Source organism: Squalius cephalus, assembly GCF_949319135.1.
Source record: "Squalius cephalus genome assembly, chromosome: 7".
In the NCBI taxonomy this organism is placed as follows: Eukaryota; Metazoa; Chordata; class Actinopteri; order Cypriniformes; family Leuciscidae; genus Squalius; species Squalius cephalus.
Genome location: NC_137128.1, coordinates 16438170 through 16462192, shown reverse-complemented (window position 1 = coordinate 16462192; position 24023 = coordinate 16438170). Strand labels below are relative to the sequence as shown.

Here is a 24023-nt window from a genome sequence, read left to right as displayed (position 1 = left end):
GGCGAACGATCCTGGCTTCAGCGTCATCACTACGACACGGCATTATTACGGCTTTTGTTCACACAGCGCGTGTTCCGGGACTGAACACGGCAATGTTACTAGGTCCCCAACCCGGCATCAATCCACAGAAGGCACTCTGGCAATTTGCCGGCAATTTCCCGGGTTCAAAGCGCTGTGTGAAAGGGGCTGAAGGCAGCAGACAGATCCAGGGGAATAAGAACTGATGATTTGGAAGCAGCTTTTGCGATCTAGGGCTTCTGTGACCGACAGTAATGTAGTCTCGGTTGAATGCCCTTTCTTGAAGCCAGATTGGTTGACATCCAGCTGGTTGTTCAGAGGCAGGAAAGATGATACTTGGTTGAAAGCAACTCGTTCAAGTGTATACAGTATAATTAAGTCAATTAAGTACAGTATAATAGTCAATTATGTCACTTGCCAGATGGGATGCTGGGGAACTTTGTCATTAATGCTATGGTATTTTTATTTGCAGGTTTTTAACCATGCAGTGCGGCTTTTGAAAGTTTTCTTGACCCCATATCAAGACATCCTGTTATGCAGAAGACTTCAGTATTTCTGTGTTTTTCCTTATATAAAATTAGTTATTTTTACCAAATATCCTGTGATGAAACTGATTTGTTAATAAAGTGATGTGATAAAATGTCAACCCTGTTGTCTGTGTTCTGTATTTCGCTTAAATGTACAGTATCTACAGTATGTTTTTCAGAGAGAGAGAGAGAGAGAGAGAGAGAGAGAGAGAGAGAGAGAGAGAGAGAGAGAGAGAGAGAGAGAGAGAGAGAGAGAGAGAGAGAGAGAAAGAAAGAATGTGTTATTATTGAAATATTGACAATCTCAGGGGGTACTTCAAGTAAATATTTTACATCTTAAGTGTTTGGTTGACAAAAGTCTAATTTTAAGCAAAATACGGTTGTTGACATGCATGTAAGCTCGCATTTGTGACTGTTAAAGTTAACAGGCAAAAGCAGCACTGTAACTATGCATGAGTGTTAAAGGGATAGTTCGGCCAAAAATGATCTTTAACCCATGATTTACTCACCCTCAAGCCGTTCGAGATCCATATGTCAATCTTTTTTCAAACTAAAACATTTTTTTAGTTATTTTAGAAATAACGTTGTGACGTAGAACGAACATAGAGTTTTGTTTTGCTCTGCTCTCTGGCTGCGCTGTCACGTTCGTTCTACGTCATGGCGCTTCCTACGCTACGTCCTACGCCAGCATCCATCTCCGTGAACGAGCGTCGACCGCTATCGGAAGCCAGTTATTTTCGTTTATAAAGTTTTAAATATGTATATTTTTACGACAAAACCGCACGGATTACCCTCAGAAGGTCTTCGTTTATCCCCCTGGAGCCGGATGGTTTACTTTTGTGAAGGATGCATGCACATTTTGGGACTTGAAGGAGGTGGACCCCATAGCTTCACATTATAACCACTGAAAGATCTAAGACATTTTCTAAAATAACTGAAAATGTGTTCGTCTGAAAAAAGATTGACATATGGATCTCGAACGGCTTGAGGGTGAGTAAATCATGGGTTAAATATCATTTTTGGCTGTACTATCCCTTTAAACACACAAGGATGAGCTCATGGGCTTAGTGTTTACTCGACTGAGTTAAACCAGGTCCTTAGAGACACACCAAGCCAGGTGAGCAGACAGTCAGCTGACAGGAAGTGAGGGTTAGAGACATAAAAGGAGACACAATGAAAAGGAAAAAACTTATGCATATTATGTTGAAAAGGTGAGTTTTTTTTTTATCTGTTACTGTTCCTTTTAGTACTTTAACATATTTAACAGTGATTTTGTCTGTGGTGCATAAGCAGGCATGAGCACTGTTTTTATGAATGGATTTTTTTACTGTGTGGGTGGCTATCATTGGCATGCCGTACTATATACAAAGTGACTGTGCATGTGTGGGCGTGCTAGTTTGAAAACAGAGGTGTTCTCTGTAAGAGACCTGGCCTATTGCATCATATCCTGCTCTGTTATATGTCACACAGCGAATTATCTTATCATTCTGTAACCTGCTCACTCCTTCTGTCTGGTGTCATCGGTCTTCATCCCAAATCCCATCGGTCTTCATCCCAAATCACTGCCAAGGACCACATTAGTAGCACTCCAGGAAGCCTTGTCACCACTGACATATGTCCTTGAGGTGGGGGCACTGTAAGGCAATGCTGGTCCATTTGAATAAGTGGACAGAGAAATGGGGTGGGGGTGGGGGTGGGCATGGGCGACACACAGGAAGTGACAGATAGAAGGGTTAAAATAACATCATGCTCTGAGCTCCTTCCTCGTACCTCCACGCAGAGCCCCAGAGTTGAGCCCCAGAGTTGTCAGTCTTGGCTCTTCAGTCTCTCCAGGCATTCGCAACACCACTCCACAAGAAGCACGCTCGTGGCTATTTCGGCACACACAGACATACACTTCCTATGAGGTAAAAATAAACACACTTCCCCTGATGGGAGCTAAACCCCCCAACCTCTGCGAGCCTCCCTTCTGTTCTAAAAAAAACGCTCAGGGACATATTCTTATTGAGAAGCAGAGCTGATGTGAACGTCACAGATTGAGTTTATCACCTTGCTACAAAAGAAACCCTAAGATCAACACTGTATATCAGAATCAAAAAAGATTTTCTGGATCCAGAATTCGACAAGCCAGAAGACATGAACTGTGCGACATGCATATGGTCACAAACGCTCTCCCACACACAAAGGCATTTCAGCAGGTGTATGTCAGAACTGCTCCACCTCCAGATAAAAATCTAAAAGTGTCGGTAATGAACTCTTTAAAACCCTGTTCTAATTATAGTGCCGTTTGACTGAGAAGGGAGGCATGCAGAGTAGATAAGCGTACAGTAATTACACTCAGCCAGAGATCATTTCCTCTCAGCAAATAGTGCTGAGAGCACAGACTGATGTTTTTCACTGACTGCAAAACTTTTGCACCATGACGCTATGCCAGGCACTCAGACAGTCACACACACATGCGCTTTGGGCTTATCTCAGCCCAAAACAGCACAGTGCAGTCTTTGTGGTGTGATTTGAGAGACAATATCTCTAAATAGTCAGATATATGGGGCAGACATGTTTGCCTTCTGTTTATAAAGGAAACAAATAACATGACAAGCACACCCTTGGGTGTGTTTGCACAGTGGAGGAGTGTAGTACATCCAAATCAGGTAAAAGAGACAGATCTCGAAGCAACTACAGGGGGGCTACATGAGGAGGCAGGTCAAGGCTACGGACCACACGGAGGGTGTTTGATTCTGGATAACATGGGCGAGCAGAGAGTCAAATGACGGAGTTCCAGGCACTTCAGTGCACGGAGTAATAAGATACAGAGCCCTCACCTTCGTTGTCCATTTGACCCTCCGCACAGCTAATGATGGATGGGAGCTGCGTGGCATGTGCGCAGTGCAGTGATATACATATGCAAGAACACACATGCATAGACGCACAATAGTGCCTGCTCCAAATGCCACGTCTCTCATAACTGAAGTCAACACCAGCTTTCATTCAAAAAACGAAATTGCTACAACAGAAAATACCCCCTGGACAAAAAACACACACTTCAACTTATTTTCAGATAACACACCTTTATGATGACATGAGCACAATGCATAGTACACTTACCCAGCTGTCCGCTATGTAGGAGGACTGTTGGTTGCTTTAGCTTTATGGGCAGTGTGTGTGTGTGTGTGTGTGTTGCACAGCAATAGGTTCACACACAGCGTGCAGGCAGGCTGTCTGTGCAGTGGCTGACTTCACAGGCTGCTAAGTCCATCACACCATCGTGCACATCTCCGTCCATGTGGATCCACTGCAACTGTAATACAAAAAAAATTTGGATTATTACAGGGCTCCAGACTAACATTTGAGAGCAGTGGCACCAGTGCCACAAAGTTCTACAGCACTTGACTGAGTTAGGACTCTTTTAATTAAATTAACCATTGGTTCTTCATAGTATCATACATTTGAAGATCATAAAAAACAGGTAAAACCACGCATGGCACCTCATTACCATGGCTAGCCTCGTAAATTCTATGGTATTGGTTATAAAAAAAACAGTAATGCACAAAAACTGCTATAGCTTAACAACAGAAAACACCAATATTATATTTCATTGCTCATTTAATACATGTATATATGGCTTGACATTAACACCCACCAACCCGCCACATGTGGGTGGATTTCAGCAGTGCCGTGTAAAGCAGTCACTTCTACTAGCCACTTTGGCAGGTTGAATTTTACATACCGGTAATATAATTTTTTTTCAATTGTAGTCTTTTAAAACGACATCTGAAATAATAAACTAAGTGCAATCTAGTGTTGTCAAAAATATAGATTTTGAGATGCATATCAATACTGAAATATCTAAAACTCTTCCGCATGATAAACAATACCAGCTGCGTGTTCTCGCTCTCTAGTTTCTACGTCAGCGAGTTGACACACAAACCCGCGTCCCTTTACTCACTTGTTTTATTTGCTCTGGATGATTGTTGGTGTTACAGGGCTTGAATTTTGGTGAGGGATTGCGCGTATTGAGCATAACTTTACTCATTCCCACAGATTTTGTGCTCACATCCAAAGTGAGTGCACAAAGTATATTGGCAATATAAAACAGAATAATGGGTTCATGCATCAGGTCTTAAAGCGACAGCAGCCAAATATACCAGCTGCCAAATTATGAGATAATATTAGAAATATCTATATGGCAGTTTTTCCCTATGGTTTCTATGTCAAAATGTTGGCCAGTGAAAATGCTGAGTAGCTAGTAACTTTGGAAAACCACTAGCTGTAGTGGCTGGTGATGAAAAAAAAAAAAAAAGTTCTTCATGTCTACATAATTAATATAATAAAATTTTATATATCACACATTTCTGCCACCATGGTTACAATTAGTGAACTTAGTGTTATTACAGTAAATCCATGGTAATTGTTGGTGATTTGTGGATTGAAAAGCCTTCAAACTGGATCGTTGTAGCACAATGTTTCATCAGGCTTTAAACTTTAAATCACCAAGACATTTCTGGCTTGTACTGAAGAACTCAAACTCAGTGAGCTTCTCACTGGATCACACAGTGATGTTTAGTAGTCGCATGATCGAGACCGGTCAGCAAGTGAACAATGGATTCGCTCAATCTCACACTGCGCTGTCTTTTGGGCCTACCTGATAAATGGTCCGCGTGGTGCAGTTCACAGTTTCTGTAACACAGTTTCGTCCCGCTTTTGGCGCATTTGCCGTTTAATGTTTCTGATATGCAACAGAAACGACGGTGCTTATCAGTCAGGCAAATTGGTAGTGGCACCAGTGTGACCTTGACAGATCTGGTTGGATTATTTATGAAATAAATTTGATTCAAAAAACAAATATGCCATTTTGCATCCATTTCCTCTTTGAAAAGGCAAGCTTCAACACTGGATTATTCCACTTTGTGTTATTTTGTGTATTTTTAAATGACTGTGGTGGCTCATACCAACTTAATTGTATTAACAAAAACTAGTTTGGGACTGCTATTTAAAGCCTTACCTTAGGCCTTCTATTTATTCATCAGTAGCCTATTATTCTTACAATTGATGTGTATATTAAGTAAAGGGGGACGGTACTTGTGTGTGTCAACAATTTTTTTGAAATAAATTTTCTTTGTTTTTCAAAACAAATTTATTATATAAAGTTTTGTTCATTCATCAGCTGAAAACAGCATTGACTAAAAGATCAATTCTAGGGATTTAAGAATCGATAATGGTTCATCAAAATTAAAATCAATTAAAATCGAAAAATCAATGTTTTATTTTATTTTTACCCAGCCCTCGTAAACTATACAGGGAACCCTGTCAGTTGGTGCATTACTATAATATTGAAGGTTCAAATTAATTTTGTAATTATCTTGACAATTTGAAAGCTAAACTTTGTTTCATATCAAAAGCAACAAAGCACAAAACTTATTGTGATTCACTGGATGGGAGGGGCGCTTTTGTTCACGCATCAGTTGAAAACAATACAGACTAAAATATCAATTCTTATGATTTGAAGTGAAAATCAAGTAAAATTGAGAAATCAATGTTTTCAACCCAGCCCACCACCCATGTTTTCTTCATTGCTGCATATATTTCAAATATTTATAATGTACTCCCTGTCAACTCTTATGAAAAAGCCTGAGCTGATAGTATCACTCCTGCACACTGCTGATTGTACTCTGACGCCAATCTGTATGAATACACTTACACACCCACATACAGCTCAGGCCTGCTGGGAATGAGCACAGCATTAAATGGCTCACAGCATTTAAAGTTCATTTGAATGTACTGTAATTATCCCACAGAGACACCCTACAGCTGTGTTTACCATAGCCTGGAAATATGTTCTTCGGGACAACAAGCAAAAGCACCTTTGAAAAAAATAAATAAATGAATAGAGCTGATAACTTTTACAATTGTGTTGTATATTGCTTGATTAAAAAGGGTATGAGACAAAAACAGAGAAAATAATCCACACTTGTTTTTTAAACAAAGTCAAACCAAGAACATTTGCTAATAGTATTTTAACTCTTTCAAAGACAGACTCTTGGACTGTTTTCAGAAGGCATCTGGTCTCTGATTAGGACCAGACAGAAGCCATACATGCAGGTTTAGGTAGGTAATTTACAGATAAATTAACTACTTTGGATGAAAAGTAAGGAGGGAATTTGCTGGCGAGACTATTATCACTGAAAATGTATGAGTGAGAACTAGACTGGGTTACACAGAAACTGCAGAAACTGAAAGTGAGATCTCTCCTTGGGCATTGTACGCCATTCTCAATATCACTCGTTATCTAGCACTGACACAAAGACCCCAAGCAGTGTCTTTCAACAAATAATTCACACCATTACCCTACACCACTCAGCACCCATTATTTTACTTTTTGTGATGCACAAAACACACATGGCTGAAAACTTCATATGATTTTAAAAATGATGTGTGAGACTAGTTGACTACGTAAATACTGCTGCTGTTAGACGCCAATGGAAATACTAGTAGTTTACTTTTTTTCACATTTATGTTTTGCTTTATGTTTTTACAAAATGCTACATTCAAATTACTGTTCTGTTAATGTTATGATTTAAAATAGATAAATTAAGTGTATATCTAGAGCAGAAAACCATTTCATTTCACCGACCGCAGACCTTGCATGCATTCGTTTTCTGTCACTCGCAGCGGGATCAGAGAAATATCCACTCTGAGGACAAGCAAGATGAAATATCCATTTTGAAGACGAGAAATGTTTCTAAGCACAGCTAAAATTACTTCACTACATTCACAGGTCTGGCAGTTCTACTGGGTGTCTGAAAAATAAATTAATTTGCAACATCGTTGCGGAGATATTGCAACGACAGCAACTCTTCAGCAATGACAGCAAATAACTAGGTCTGTGGCATTTCTCTCCTTCACAGCGGTGCGCTTTTGTTCCTCCCTAAAAGTCCAAACTTAATGTCCAAATCAACTAAATCAGTGACTGTCGTAAAATGCTGTCTACCGTTGCTAAACTGCAGAATTGGCTCGATAAGAGGAGTTATTAATACTGCATTAAGACACGAAAGACTCTGTGGAACAGGGACAAGTAAAATATACTTTGCTCGCATTTAAACGGTCAAATAAACACAGAAATGTCAAAATGCCCAGCTTGGTGAGAATTCGCTTAAACAGTCGGTTATGACTTCAGTGAACATAAACGGTTGGGAAATAAGTTGCATGCGTTTCAGTATATTGGATCCGTGCATTTGGTCTTAAAGTGACACCAGCCTAACATTCCTGCTGCTGTCTGTGTCCTTAATGTTAGCCAAACAACAAAAGACAAAGAGAAAATCACTCACTGCTCTTTAGTATATTTAGTAGGATTATTAAGATTTAATTTATACAGTGTAGAACATGCAATGTTGTTTTACATTTGATTATTTTCTGTCGATAAAAACTCATTATTTATTTCACAGGAAACGTATATTTATTAAGCTCTAAGTTGTTCCAACGGAACGGAATGAAATTTGTTCCATGTTGCTTGCCAATAAATAAAGAGTTGTTGTTAACAATAGCTAAATAAATAATAATACTACTACATGATAAACAGAAGGATTTAAATAGACCCACAGGGTTTATAATGTTTAACACTTACGCTTAACTATACCTATAAAAAAAAAAACTTTGTAACAAGTACTGTGCTGGACTAACAGGGATTGGTCATGGAGCTTGCATATTGTTCCCCTACTGAAAGTGGTAGTCAGCTGTCAATGGAGAAACAGCAATCTCTTCAATTTCATTAAAACTATCTCCCTTTGAAAGCTACTTTGAAACAATCTATATTATTAAAAGCGCTATATAAATTAAGGTGACTTGACTTGATAGTGGTCGATGGGCGGAGTCTGTGCCCAGTCACCAGTCAGTGGGAGGCTTAGGAATGCCACCAGGCGCCTTGACCTGAATCATTCTGATTCACATGGCCACCAAACCTCCACCTACAGCGAGGAACAGGCAGTTCAGCGTCAGACACACCAGCCCATTCTACTCTCTTGCACACAAAGAACACTTTTGTCCACACACAGACATACACAGTGGACCATTTCCTCTGCAGTCCTGGGTAACTTGTTGTGAGGACTGACGGCAGATGACTGACTTTTTCAGCCGAAAGACAAACATTATGTAATTAGAGTTCAGGGAAAGGGCTGTGTTTGGGGCGTTGTGGGAGGAAACTGCTTTACCAAACTATCACTAATCATCTCATTTCTGTAGGCGAACACTGTTGGTTCCAAATAATGACAGAGCACAACTTTTAGACAAAATGACAACACACAGACATTGCGTGCTTGAGCACATTTCAAAGCACTGAGTGTCACTGACATCATGGCACCACGATGAGGGAACAGTGCCATGGCGCTCTGCGCTCACTGTGCCACAATAACAGCAGTCATTCACTGTACCATAGAGAGATTTAAGCTCTCCATAACAGTAAATAGCCATGTCACCTTACCTTTACTACATATTAAACAAGGTATTCATCAAGGTTATAATCGTTAACGAAAACGAACGAAAAAACGAAAACTAGGTGGGAAAAAACATTGTCGTTAACTGAAATAAAAATAAAAACGAGGCATTACAAAAAGACGATAACTAACTAAAACTGTATGTGTGTTTGGCAAAACTAACTAAAATAAAATAAAATTATAGAGTAAATGTCCTTAGTTTTCGTCTTTGTCAAGGTCTTTCATTTTTTAACGCTATTTAAAACACACAGTGTATTCGTTCAGCTGCATTTCCTTTCCTACTCCGTATCTCTGTCACTCATGCGTCTCTCACATGCGCGCGCGTGCGCACACACACACACACACACAGCCCCTCCCCTCCGTGCACACCGCGTCTCCATGAGAACGAGTGTTCGTTCGACGTTGAAAGCAAGTTAAGTTCGCGAAAGGTTGGTATCTCTATCTCGTGAACACCTTTACACAATCACACATTAAAAAGTGGTATAAAAATATTTGAAATTCTGAATATAATTTTGTCAGTGTGTTAATGTCGACCCGAGAAGCGATTGCGCCTTCTCGCAAGTTTGAGGTAAAATGCACTTTTTGGTTGTGGTTGTCGATGTCAAAACACTATATAAGCTGTGATTAAAATATTAGGCTAAATAATGTTATGTCATTTTTTTTTTGCTTTTACACTGAATGTTTGCTGCTTCAATCCAGATGAGTAGGCTATTGACTGTATAGGGTAAATTTATAGCCTATAGGGTGTGAAAATTGTACAGCTGTGGTAACGTATTTGTATAGGGTGTGAATTCTGTATAGAAGATGTTTAGATTTTTGGTACGGTGTGTGGATTTTGTAAGAGGTAAAGGAATTTCAATGGGGTGTGATTTTTTTTCTAAAATTGTATGATGTTTTTGTTGAGTTATTATTACACAATACTTTTTCTGACCTTTTTGAATCTTGCCCCTGACAAATAACCAAATTACAAAAAAAGACTAAAACTAACACTAAAACTAATAAAAACTAAACTAAAACTAAGCATTTTCAAAAAATAAAAACTAAACTAAACTAGCAAACCCACTTTAAAAACTAATTAAAACTAAACTGAATTTGAAAACAAAAAGTCAAAACGAAATAAAAATAAAAACTAATGAAAAATGCAAAACTATAATAACCCTGGTATTCATGCAAACAGTGGTTTCTTTTTTTGCAAGCTCTTTGAATCTAGAAACACTTTGTTTGCTTTCTACACCAAAAAATGTTCATCTATCAGAATTATTAGTATTATATATATTAGTGCTATTAAACAATTAAATATTTGAACTAATTAATTGCCAAATTAATGTAGAAACAACAAAGACAGAAGCAGTATATTAATACCGGTATCACCGGCGGGGTTTTTTAAATCGCTAATTCAAAGGCAAATATAAAATGCACGCGTCCGCACGCTCAATCATTCATATTGGTGCGGAACTAAAATGCGCACAGCCACATGTGTCCACGGGCGCAGAGCGAGCAGAGCAGAGCAGAGCAAGCGTTTTCAGTTCACTCCTAAGAAAAAAAACACTCGCTCTGTTCTGCTCGATCCGCGCCCATGGCTAGTTTGAAAGTATTTTAGTTTCACTTTCAAACTAGCACCAATTCGGGGTGGATTGCTTGAATGGTGAGATTTATGGGAAGTGTTCCCGGTTCCGGAGGACCTAATCTATGCAGCCTAACATTGAATTATAGAAGTCTATAATGCGTTATGTGTATGCTAGGCCAAAGAGATGTGTTTTAAGTCTAGATTTGAATTGACAGAGTGTGTCTGCTTCCCAGACAATATTAGGAAGATTGTTCCAGAGTTTTGGTCATAAATAGGAGAGGAATCTACTGCCAGCAGTCGATTTTGATATTCTAGGTATTATCAACTGGCCGGAATTTTGAGATCGAAATAGATGTGACTATAACGTGTTAAGAGCTCACTCATTTTAAGTTCTTTTAAGTGAACTTACAGTTTTTCTCGATTGCTTAAACACATTTCTTGAAACTATGCCTCATATTCTCAAAACTGTAAACACAAATCCATAACGTCTCACCCAATTCCCCAAACATCCTATTTTCAGGTCAAAATGAAGCTCTACACTCAAAACCATTCACTCTTGCTGAAAAACCAAACTTTGCCCTCAGACAGGACACACAAGCCCTCAAAATCACACACACTACAACATAGTCTAAGACACATGGTGCAATAAATTCAAAACAACATTTCCAAAACTGGTAAGTTATGTTGCTTGTGGTCCCCCATCACAAACCTTTTCACATGTTGAACACAAAAGACACAACCAGTGGATACATTGGCACATTTTTATTCATACACAGAAAACACACACACACACATTTTTTTTTTTTTCTGTTTTACTTTTTTTTTTTTTTACTCTTTTTTTTTTTTTTACTCTCTCCTCTAAATTTTTTTTATATTTACTTACAGTAAGATGTGTGTGACCAACATATGACAGTAAAAGAACACACACAAACCTTATTCTAATATGGAATTCGAATTGTATTGGAATGGTAAAGAGTGTTGGGACGTAACAGGAGGGCCTCCACTCAAGGATACAATATGATGAACACGTCTAAGAATGTTTCACATATGGTTGAAATACCATCATTTGTCTAGAAAGATAACATTCTGGGAGTCAAGACTATAAAGGAGAAAGGATGCCCTCCCTTCACTGTCACACTCTGTGTGACTGTACGACTGCTGGCCTTTTCTTGCAAGAAAATAAACCTCATCAAAGACTATTGGAAATGTCTCTTATTCAGTGATAGAATTTTGTTTGCCACCACACCTCCCTTCTCTAAGGTTCTCGAGGCGACGGTAAAGCGACTCAAATTTGGCCTTACTCGTAGCCGAGCCTCCCTCATAGTCATACCATTGATAAAGACATGGACAACTAGAGTGGCTTGAGTTTCATCTGAGACTGCTTGTCTTCTTGTCCTTGTCCTTCCTCCTCCTCATTCTTATCCCTCTTCCTTCATGTCTTTCTGGATCCATTGGATCTTGTTCCAAACCCCAATAAACTGATTTGGGCCCTTTATCTATCTATTGAAGGTTCTGATTGATGTGTGTTAAATTTTGACTCTTAGTGTTTCCACCTGGGTAATTGTGTGCTAACTGAGCTGAAGCTGTGCTGACTTGAGTGAACAATATGGAATGCTAGTGCTTTCTAAATGACAACATGGTCTAGGCAATGAGAAATGAAGGGATTTGTGTGTAGAGTTTTGCAGTGACAGTTCAACAAATCTGACTCATGTGTCAAAACAGGGAATAGTGTTTATAGTTTAGGGAAATGGGTGTGCTTTTTGATAAATGGCGTTATGGTTTTGAAATTTTAGTTCAAAAGCCTGGTTATAGTGTTTAAGCAATCGAGAAAAACTGTAAAAGAATCTTCATATAAACCTGTTATAATAAATGACACATTTGCCTGTGCCCTTCAATTTTTTCTATTGGCCCAGTCAGACCAGTTTTTACTTGCCCTGTAAAAAATGTTATTGTTTTTGACCCATGCAACCTTGTGCTGTAACCATATAACCACTGTAAACAGTGCTTTAAGATTTTCAGGTAGGATATATACCGAAATTGAATAAGTTATTTCATAGTCTTCCTTGCATAAATTGTAAATTAAATATAGATTAATCCCAACTCTTTGCGTTCATTTAAGACTTCATTTAACTAATTTAAGACTGTGCTTGCAAGGATACTCGACAAAACAGCCATTTTGGTATAATTTTGTGTGTTTTTTCAGAATGTCATTCTGTGCGCACGAGTGTGTGTGTGTCACACAGACAAGAAATTCACTGACCCCACTGCGTTCTCTTTTGTCTTATCGCACTTGAATGGTTTAAAAGCATTTGCATGAGTAAGTATGTGATCAAATAATGTAACACCAAAGGATGGTGGGGAAAACAGACGCTGCGTTGTCAATGGCACAACGCTCATTGTTTTTGTTTGGAACTATTAACTTATTAAATAAAATATTAAATACAAATAAAATTTATTACACTGCAAATGTTCATCAAAATAGAACAAAAATAGGAGTTTTAAATTATATCATTAAAAGGTTTTTACTTTGCTTTGTGGTGGGCACTCTTACATGTCATTGACCCATTTAATTAATCTCAAATTAACTTTTATGCTTCATGTCACACTGCCTGAATTGCCGAACTGTGTTGAACTGTACTACATTTTCGTTCAGATTAGGTACTGAAATTATATTATACCACTGTACTGTGCTGGTACAGCATGCCGTATAACACGTGGCCCTATAAATTAACACTTTCAAAACCATAGAATTTAGCCTAAATTTTGCGACTGAACAAAAAAACAAACAAAAAATCAGAAACACACTAAACAGAAAGGATTATAGCAAGTCACTGTTGTTTGAATTTGGTCCATGATGTCACAATTGACAAGCACAAACCGTAGCACGAACCTTATGAATCATAAGTAAGCATGAACAACAGCTTCACTCATAAGTTAGAGACAGTGCTTAAAACTATTGATAGGCAAATAAGAAGAAACAGAGCCACAGGCAGGGGGTTGGTTGACAGGTTGCTCATGTATCTGAAAAATGAACTTCAGGCTCTTACATAAACACAGAGTGAATGCAGGAGTCTGTAACTGTATCATGAACAATGGAGGATAAAGCAACAGCCTGACTACTCAGACTGTGTGGGACAGCAAGAAATTCATCCACTTCTTTTAGAGGGTGATATACAAACATTACACATCTGCCATCAATGCTGAATCATAGGAAGCTGTGTTGAGTAATTCTTTTCATCATTACATCTGTGATGAGCTGCATAACGTCATCTTCACAAGGGAGGAGGACCACTCTTGGCTCCTATGTCAGTTAATGGAAAACTACTGTAACAGACTAATAACAAATTTAAAAAATATAATTTATAAGTACATAATACATTTAAACAGCATGTAGCCTTTAAATTAGTGTTGTCACGATACCAAAATTATGACTTCACTACGATACCAGACTAAAATACCTCGATACCGATACCATGGGAAAAAAACTAAAACAGTAAAAGTAGGCCTAATTGAAAAATATGACAGAACTTTCCTGCCCTGCTTTTTGACCAGTCCCTCCCCTTTATTAAATAAAATAATAATAATAATAATTACATACCAGTGTGTACGTCCTTACAAAGATGTTTGCAACATTGACATTATTATCAATCATGTTAAAGGTTGTATCAGCGATTTCAGGCCCAAACATAAATGATCAGATTCATCTAATCTTTCCTAACGATCCGCTAGCTGCCCGCCCCATAAGCATGCCGTCAAAAAAACACGACTCTGTAGGCAGCCTAGGCTCTGAGATCTGCACACAAAAACAGTTGGTTTCACCAACCACTCAAAACCAAAATAAATAGTGTTCCAACCAATCACAGACAGGGGGTGGGTGTTGAGGTTTTGCGCTCGAGCACGGCTGCCTATGACGGCTGCACGCGAATAATTATAATATAGACATTTAATTTAATTTTATCTTTGTTATTAAAAAATAAGCAAAAAAGCAAATTACAAACAATATATGAAAAATACTATGAGAGAAAAATAAAATAAATAGTGCTTAATTTCTTTTTTGAATGCTACTGTTAAATAGACCAAGTACTGTAGCTGAAAAAAATCAAGTCTTCACCCTATAAATTAACTATAAATAGGCTAGATCAAATTTATTCACTCAAGCATTGGGTGATTGTCTATTTTCTGTTGTTGTTTCATTAACATTAATAACACAGAAAATTAGGCCCTTTAAGACCTGCACGTAGGCTACCCAATGAAACACATACGATTTATTTTTACAAATGGTTTACGTTCACTAAAGACATAGCTTGAAAGGCGAGCGCGTGCTTCAGATCTGAGAGCTTTAGGTTCTCATGCATGCATGTTTCTTTGTCAAGCGTTGTGCGTGAATATTTTACTGTTCTGCTTCTGTTGTTTAGTGAATGTAAAACAGTGGAACCAGAGCTCTGCACAATTTCACAAAATAATTTTGCAAAATAAAAATATTACAAAATAAAGAAATACTGCTCTTATTATTTAGAGTGCTGTCACTGTTAAAGTACCGGTACTAATAAAATTTCATATCGTACCGATTTTCATTGCTGGGTATTGCGATATCTTTCTAGTACCGGTATATCGTGCAACACTACACTACTTCAAATGTTTAAACCAAGCGTGCCACACAAGTGCTGAAAAGTGAAGCCAAAGCGCCTCGATCGCCCCCCTGGTGGTTGGTCCCAATATAGGTCATAAAGTGTAGTCTAATGGGACGCGATGGAAACAAACAATCAAATTACACTTCAAAAAAAAAAAATCCAAAAATTTTTGGTTAACTAAACCTAAACTGATTTTTTCTGTCAGTTTAGGTAGTTTTTAAATCACGCCGATTTAAGTTTAAGTGTTCTTTTTTTAAATAAGTTTGATCTTAGTTCGTTATTTGACTTCCGGCTCAGAACTGCACAGACTCAGGTCCCACGTTCATTACCGGGCAGAAGCAGGTCCCAAATCTGTGCAAGGTGTCAGCGCCATATTAGGACTTTGGCGGCTTCACTTTTCACCAATGGAAGAGAGTGAAGGGGTGTCGTCCATCTTTTTTTACAGTCTGTGGTTTAAACATTGTTTATAAAAAGATCAAGCAAAAAAATAGTAATAAAATGAGGAACAAGTTCTATTTTGATATACAGTAACAAATTGTTTAGTTCCGTCTTTACGTTAAAATGACAGTTATATCACTGTCATTTTCGGATTCAATCGTGCATTTAAATACAGATTTTTCAGTATCCAGAGCTGCATGAAAAAAATAAATTCTAATTGTATACAAGCAAGCAAAGAGAGCTCCTTTTATAATCACTGAAGCTGTCAATCTCTCAAGGTGATGATACACAGGGCAAATTTTTGAGCAATGTTGCTGGGCAATCTTGCTGAGCGATTGTTGTTTGGGCACTTTCCCATTGAAAATGGGCAATAAATTTCAATCTGGATAATTTAGATCGGTCGTGGACCCTGTGTCTCATCTGGTTGCCCGTTGACGGCAACATTGCCCAGAAATATTGCTCAAAAAGTTGCCCTGTGTATCATCACCTTTAGGTTACGTTAAGCGCCTGCTCACTGGATCTACACTCATGCAAAACTATAATCAAAAAAGCTGTCTACAATGCAATTTTTCTCTACAATTGAATCTCTTAATTACATTGCATTTCCAAGGATTTGCGAGCATGCAGAACTCTAAAGCATGCAGTGAGCGAAAGCTCTGGTCTTTTGAGCAGTGTTCAGCAGATTCTGACTAACTTAAATACTTCTGATTGGCCACTGCGTTCATGCGCTCAACAGATATGTCTGTGATTGGCTGCAATGATCAACTTTTCAAAAACACATAGTAAATAGAAACCTTTGATGCTCTTCACTGAGCGCTTACACAGGCGTCTGTCAGGGAGTATCAAATATACCTGTACTCCGTACTACCGGTACTGCAGAAATGCTGGCATCGTCACATTTTTTAAATTTCAGTAGCGAGACTTGTTACCAAAGATCTGGTACTCTTGACAACACAATTTTAATACACAACAGAGAAACAATTAACGTGTTCTGAGTATCGTGTTTCAACATGATACACAAGACTACTGGTTAAACCTGGATGCTACATCTACAAGCAAAAAAACGACCTGAAAAGAGTCAAATGGTATAATTTGTCAACATGCTCGACGAGGCAGAGCACGGGGATTTCAATGCAAATGTGTCCAGCGTCTGCCGCCCACTAACAAGTGAAGATGCAACTTGGTGTTATAAAGTGACTCAAATTTAAAAAATCGTCTTAAAATCTAGGAGGCAACGCTAATAATGTTCTACTGCAGAATAATATTTTTAAAGACCAAACTCTAAGTGAAGAGATATTACACCCTTAACGGATCATGGGGTGCATATACACCAGAAACTTTACATTATTGCTAAGGATAGGCATGAGTACCCGAGTACTCAAACATGACAGCGATGATTAATCACAAAAATGTGTGGGTTTAAAAAAATCTGATTGGTTATGGCAGCACCTTGTTGTCTGATATGACAACTGACAGAAAAATGTCTTCAAAAATATGCAGTGGTGTCAAAGATAGTTTCTGTGTGTCTCTAATACTGTGCTGTGAATTTCCCATTCAGTGATGTGATGGCAAGTTAGTGTTACATAGTGGTTAGCAAGGTCCACAAGTCCATAGTGAATGGCTTCGACACGCTGTCTTTAATCAAGAGGCAATCCTTTCATGGAGAGCATCTATTCTTGCAGTGATTGTTTGTGCGTCGGGACGTTATACTGGGGCTCAACAGAATGTAGAACATTTTTAGATTACTTTAGAACAAAATTAATAAGGCAGCAAGCCTTTCGCACTCAGCTCTCACCTGAACATGTAGATCAACTCATCTTTTTGAATAAAAATATGGAAGCTATATATGTTTATGTTTTATATGTCATGGTTAAAAATTTGTTTTGCGTTTTAGCAGTCAGTTAAATAAAGGGGTCATATAATGGTACATGCACTTTTACAAGTTGATTGCACTGAAATGTCTGTTGGCAGTGCCTGTACACAACCATCCTATCATGATTAAAATCCATCCAGTGGTTTTGTGACAGCCGTCGTCATAGTAGTCCGCCATTGTTGATATGCTGGAGTAGAATGGCGTCTAAGCGATTGTGGTGTTCTGTTCTTAGATGTAATAAGGAACACAGCAGTCATTTGGATGTTCCTAAATCTGAGCCGTTGAAGATGCAGTGGCTGAGTTTTGTTTTTGAAGCGATATGCCCAAAGGATTGACGCGGGGATTCCCTCACGGGGATTCCCCACGATCGTCCATGCTTTCATGTTTACGCGAATCATTTCACACCAGACAGCTTTACAAACGAGAAAAAACGGATCGGTACCAACGTGTTACTGCTGAACCTCCAGAAGATGTGAGTGTAATGTTTTATTAACCTTTATATTAGTATTTATATTAATCTTTGCGAAATTTGCAAACCTTGCTGCAGGCTTCACAATGAATGCGTCTAAGGTTTACACTCAGGGTACATTACGGCATGTTTTCTATGTACGACGTTCTCAATATAATTCATAATCACACGTTTATAACGAATAACACGTGGTTATTGTGTTAGATACGGTGTACCCACAGAACAGAGGGGCGGGGTGAGCAAAGCTCATTATCATTTAAAGACACATGCACTGAAACGGCGTGCTGAAAACAGAGCTGTTTTTGACCAGGTAAAATTTGTGTTTTCTTACAATACTAATGAGAATTTTTAATTAAAGTATATTACAAACTTTTAATTTAGACCCTAAAGAATCATATTAGCTTGTACAAAAATGGCATTATATGACCCCTTTAAATAATCCCAGCTCTGTTTTATTTACCATTCGCAGTTGTTTGATTGAACCAGTCAAATGTTTTTTTTACTGAAAACCCTTTTATTTAAAAATTCTATTCATTTTTGTTGTTGTTTCAAATTCACCGTTGAAAAAAAAAATGATGCGGCTAAAGTAATATTGAATACAATGTTTTGTTAAACATTACAGTTGAATAAAGTAGCCAAAGAGCATATATCCATTTCATCATCAAAACATGCAATAACATAAAAAATAAAATAAAATAAAATAAAATAAAAAATGCATTGTCTCTACTTGTTACAAACATAAAATAAAGGCTTCAGAGTTCAGAAATATATTTGGGAAGACAGCGATCAAACTTTTATGTTTGTTTGTCAGTTTTTATCTTTTGAGGAAGATACATTCATCAATAACCATCATGTGTTGTTCAATAATTTATTGAATCTCAATTTTAAAAAATATTTAATTTATGTCATTTACATTATGTCAATTGACATTTAAATGTGTCATTTTGGTGATCAAAGATGAGTTTTAAGGGTTAAGTTTTAATGGTGATGGTTGACTAGCCAGTCAACAGACTGACAGTGTCTCTCCTGAACCTACTCACTTGATCATGGCAACTGGAGACTAATCTGAATCTGATCAAATAAGAAAAAGCTTATTCAACATCCTGGTTTCACTGCTAATGATACAAAGAGGTATTACGGTATACTGAATGCTTGGGGGGAAAAACACTTCTATCCACAATACAGATGTGTCCCATGGTCAATCAGTCAGAAAGTGACATGACAACCCATTCAATTGTAAAATGAAAGAAATCAATACGTTGCCTCATAGTGCAACTGGATACTCATCTCTATCTGGTGACACAACACAACACATTTTCTAAAGGCTAAACTCACCCCATAGTTTTGGTTAGTAATACATTCCAAGGTTAACTTATGCTAATGGACAGATAATTACAAAGAACAAATTGTCAGAGGTGAATGATGTAAGGGGCTTTTTCTCCAAAAGGAACTTTTCATAGTTCCTGTGTTCCACAGTTTATAGTCTATATATTTAGGCTACTCCACGAACTAACTCTACGAACATGCAAACAGTGATAGTTGAGCCTCTCAACCTTTACGCTGAGGAGAAAATCCTTACTTTGAGCGGACCAAGCCAAACATGATTATGTATTTCTTCTCAGCTAGCAACATTGGGCATCAACCATACGGCATACGCTAATACCTTTTCATATACTGTCTACTTTCTTTGTATAACAGTTCTACCGAATAACGTATTAGACAGGACAGTTAGACAGATCGTAAACTAATGAAGAATAAACAAAATAAAAATAAAAGTCACAACAAGCACAGCTTACGTCACTTCAGAGTTTGTACTGGCGGTGCGAATACAACCAGGAAAATGGCATCGGGAAACATTTAGTTCTCAGGGAACCACCCTGGAGGCTAGTTCAAATATCTAGTTTATAATATATAATATCTATATAAGTTTCAAGAACTACCCGGTGCGAATGGGGTCAGTAAACACGCAGCAAAAGTTCTTCTTCCTACCAGACAATTACTACATCTGCACTGCACAGATTGCAATTATAGGTTTTGTCAAACTAATTACACCGTAAAGACACAATTTCAGCTTTATGGTTGTAATAAACATTTACAACAAGAGATAATCTATGTGAATTAGTCTAAATTATGTAAAACAAGTAAACGCAACTTAGTGCTGCTGCCGAGCTATGATAATAACTGAATATTCCCAACCAGTCAACACAAACTTTTGTAGAGTAACCTTTCAAATTAAAATGGGATGTGGGAGAAAATTGCCTTGATGTGAAATCTGGACCGCTCTCCGTCATCTCTCGTGTCCTGCCATTAACGGCCAGCATCTGTCATGCCCAGCGGCCGAGTTCATATGAGCTATGATAGTAAAGATCGAGTCAAAGCTGGACTAGAAATGTTATTGGCATTGGTATTACTCCGCACAAGAGAACATTAATGAAAGCACTTATTAACACTCAAGCAGACGACTAATGTAAAGTGCACCACCATCATGGGCAAAGCTTCAAATTAAACATGATATATGAAAAAGGTTATGAATAAAACACAGAGGCAGAAAAACACAACGAGTTAATAAATCCAGTGAAGGCATTGATCTGTACTCAGTCAATGAGCAGTTAGAGTCCGAACTGCTGTGAAATTGACTGGTCTAAATGCTTCACTATAATAACGAACCGCATACAAAAAATAAATTGGCTGAAGGGCTCGATGTGATTTTTGAACTGAGCCAACAACTCACGCAAGCCGTTTATTCTGTGATCTCTCATCAGAAGCTGTTACCAGTTTGGACTCAGCCTGCCATAGAGAAGACTGGCATGTGGCCACATTCATAAGTGGTGAAGGGATGCTGCTGTTAGCTTCGGGCACACAGCCAGTGGAGGTAATCCAGGGCTCACTGAGCCTGTGTCAAAATGAAAGCCGTCACCTGAGTCCGCGATCTGCTGACTACACAAGCATGGTGTTGCTTATCAGCTTGCATCCTGAATTTCTCAGAATTTCAATCCTCTTTTAAAGGCTGATCTCCGTGTGATTTTCTTTTTAAATTATGATGCCGTCACTGTGAGGCTGAAACTGATCTTTAACATCTGGTGCTACTCAGTGAGGTCAAGGGTACAACACACACAGTTTGTCAAAAGCATAAGACACAATAATGATGACACTGAGAGGGAACGGTGTAGTTCTAGTGAAATGTAGGCCTGGTCTACACTAATACTGTACGCTTCCGTTTGAAAACGCATCTTTTTCTCTACGTTTTGGCCTTCCGTCCACACTGAGACGGGAAAACGACGTTTTTTGAAAACGCTCTCCAAAGTGGATAAATTAGAAAACACATTTTTCGCGTTGTAGTGTGGATTGTGAAACTGGAGGTATTTAAAAACGATGACGCAAGTTTAGTCACGTGACTCATATTGTACCAATAGATATTCATGTTTATAGCGGTATTGTGCCTGTCATGTGATATTCACTTTCACACAGTTGCTAAAATGTTACTTTGCACACTTTTCATGTCACAGTTCTGCAAAGACGACAGAAAATTGCATTTAGGGCAATTCCGCGCAAAACTGTCACATCCATAACACCAACACAATGCCATGGTATTTAGTTGGCGTTATGGATGTGACATTTTTGCGTGGAATTGCCCTTTAATGTCCTGGGGCAAAACATGAGAGCAGTTGCGTTTTTAGACCAAACGTATAATAGTGACTGAGTGCGACCTGCACGCGTCAGTGAACGGTGAGATATTTTGCTAAATAAAATTATCTTGCCAGAAGAATTGCGCGATAACTTTATTTTTCCGTTTCTCTCATCTCAGTGAGCTTTTATGAGGTTGTATGCATGCGCAGTAAGGTGGATTTAGCGTTTTCCAACGTTTCAGTGTGGATGAGAAACTTTTGTAAAACGCTTGAAAACGCTAGTGTGGTCTGTCCACGCGTTTTCAAATGTATCCGGATTAATGTGGACGTAGCCTTTTGGTACGTTTACACGACAACGATATGCTTAAAATGGAGAAGTTTTTCATTAGAGTTTTCCGAGCACAGATGGCACCATTGTCAAAACGATCCCAATTCACACGGATCCGCGAAAACGACTGAAAACGCTGTATTCTGCTGCCAGGCCAGTAGATGGCAATGAAACATCATAGACTGAACACGTAATACGCATGTGCATAACATCATCATATATTCGTTTTTGTCGTTTACACGGTGACCACTTTCAAAAACTTGCACTTTGAAACCAGTTTTCAAAAGTTTGTGTTTTCAGCCACCTAAAACGCTGTTGTAGTGTCTGTTGTAGTGAACGGCCAAAACGCATACAAAGTTTTACAGCCCCTTGGTACCATAGAACGAATCTTCCTTGGGGCGAGAGGATCTGTGCGTGTCTTCAGTCAGCTCTTTACTCCACAAACATAAAAGAAGAGCCGGGCGGCAGCGGGTTTTGCGGCCTGGCTTGCCTTTACATGCAGGGACACTTATCACACCTAGACCGAGATACAGGGCCTAGGGGCAGCGTTTATTGAACAAAAGTGCTTATCTCCTGCACACTGAGCTCTAGAAGGAAAGGCAGAACCTACAATACAAACACACGAGCGAGAACCTACTAAATAGGAGGCCCTCAAACCATTCATCACCTCGCAAACACACCGAAGGTCTGCTCTCAGAAACACACACACACACACACACACACACACCCAGGCCCTGGATGAGTCACGCAGTGCTGCCTGCCATAATACAAATAATGACACTTTTTATGCCAGTCATTACGCAACTTGCTCACACTTAAGTTACATTCTGCTACAATGTAGGTTAAGAGCAACAGCTGCAGTTTTGTGACCCTGAGCTGCCATACATTCTCCATCTGAATCAACCTTTTGTCCTGTGTGACTGTAATTCAGCATTGATCACACACAAGTGAGTCTTTCTTTGTTCACAGAAATGCAATAACAATGCAGAGATGAGGCTGCTGTTGCTTCTAATGTCACAAATTAATGAAGATGCAACAAGAACGACGATTATCTGAGAAAGAGAGGAATGATGAAAGGTCTCTGACATATGAAGAGGAGACTGTTTCATCCAGCTCTGCTTGCTGAAGCAGGGAAAGAGACACCAGCAAAAGCCATACGGTTTAATGTAAAACAGATCAACTTTGATTTCAGACATTTGAGCCCTCAACACATAGAAATTATACACTTTTAGATAAAAAGAGATGGGATTGTTTCTTGAACACCACAAGAACTGTTCAGACAGTTGCATGCATGATGAGTTACACTGTTATAATGGTAAACCGAACACCTCGTACTAGACTAACGTTACAATTGGACGCGGTTTTTGTGAAATCTCAATCATATTAACACAAATGAATACTTACTCCGAGACTGCGGGTGAATCTTTAAGCCTTTAGGAGCCAAATTCCCGCCACTCACTTTCCTCACGCGCAGGTGAGACCTTGAGATCAGCGCGAGCACTAAGAAATGAGGAAACGTTCAAACAATTTCCTCTCTTTTTCCACGCCGTCTCATCCGTTAAAACTGATTTTTACAACAGTGATAGGTAAAATGTTTCGATTATCTGTGTGATGATACACGCGCTGTCTTTGAGTCCTACCTGTCAGACTCGGTGTTCACTCGATAACGCCAGGTGTGACTGAACAAAACTTCACTCGTAGTTGGTCCTGTGAGTGTATACCTAAAGTTCAACGGAATTCTTGCGTTTTATTAATTTACTTCAGTGTGTAATATATATTGTGCTCTACAACCGCTGTCGCATTCTCACTCATTTCATTTCTGCCTCGCGTTTCTGTCGCTTTGATTACTCAATCTCACTCGCGCTGTACATATGCATCTATTGACAACCCACTCTTAAAGGGACAGGACACTTTTATTATGACAGCACTCCACATGGCAATGGACGACACTAAACTTAATTTTAAACTCAAGTCCACCGTTTTACCACCAAATAACTGGTAAATTCTGAGTCTATTCAATATGTCATAGTTGTACATTGTTAGGGGAAGATGTATTGCTT

The 24023-nt window shown here is 38.6% G+C and overlaps 1 protein-coding gene across 4 annotated transcripts in view; it reads right to left on the bottom strand.

Annotated features, from left to right (window-relative positions):
- The window catches only part of tnk2b (tyrosine kinase, non-receptor, 2b), a gene marked incomplete at its 3' end in the record, with an annotated part of 99669 nt that extends 75856 nt beyond the window's left edge, over positions 1 to 23813 (bottom strand). For 3 of the 4 annotated variants that reach the window (XM_079877283.1, XM_079877285.1, XM_079877287.1), the window contains exons 1-3: positions 23604 to 23813; positions 23368 to 23463; positions 3651 to 3843 (exon numbers count right to left, since the gene is read on the bottom strand). The remainder of the gene's footprint in view (positions 1 to 3650; positions 3844 to 23367; positions 23464 to 23603) is intronic. The other variant, XM_079877284.1, reaches the window with a different exon arrangement.
- Positions 23814 to 24023: the final 210 nt, after the last annotated feature.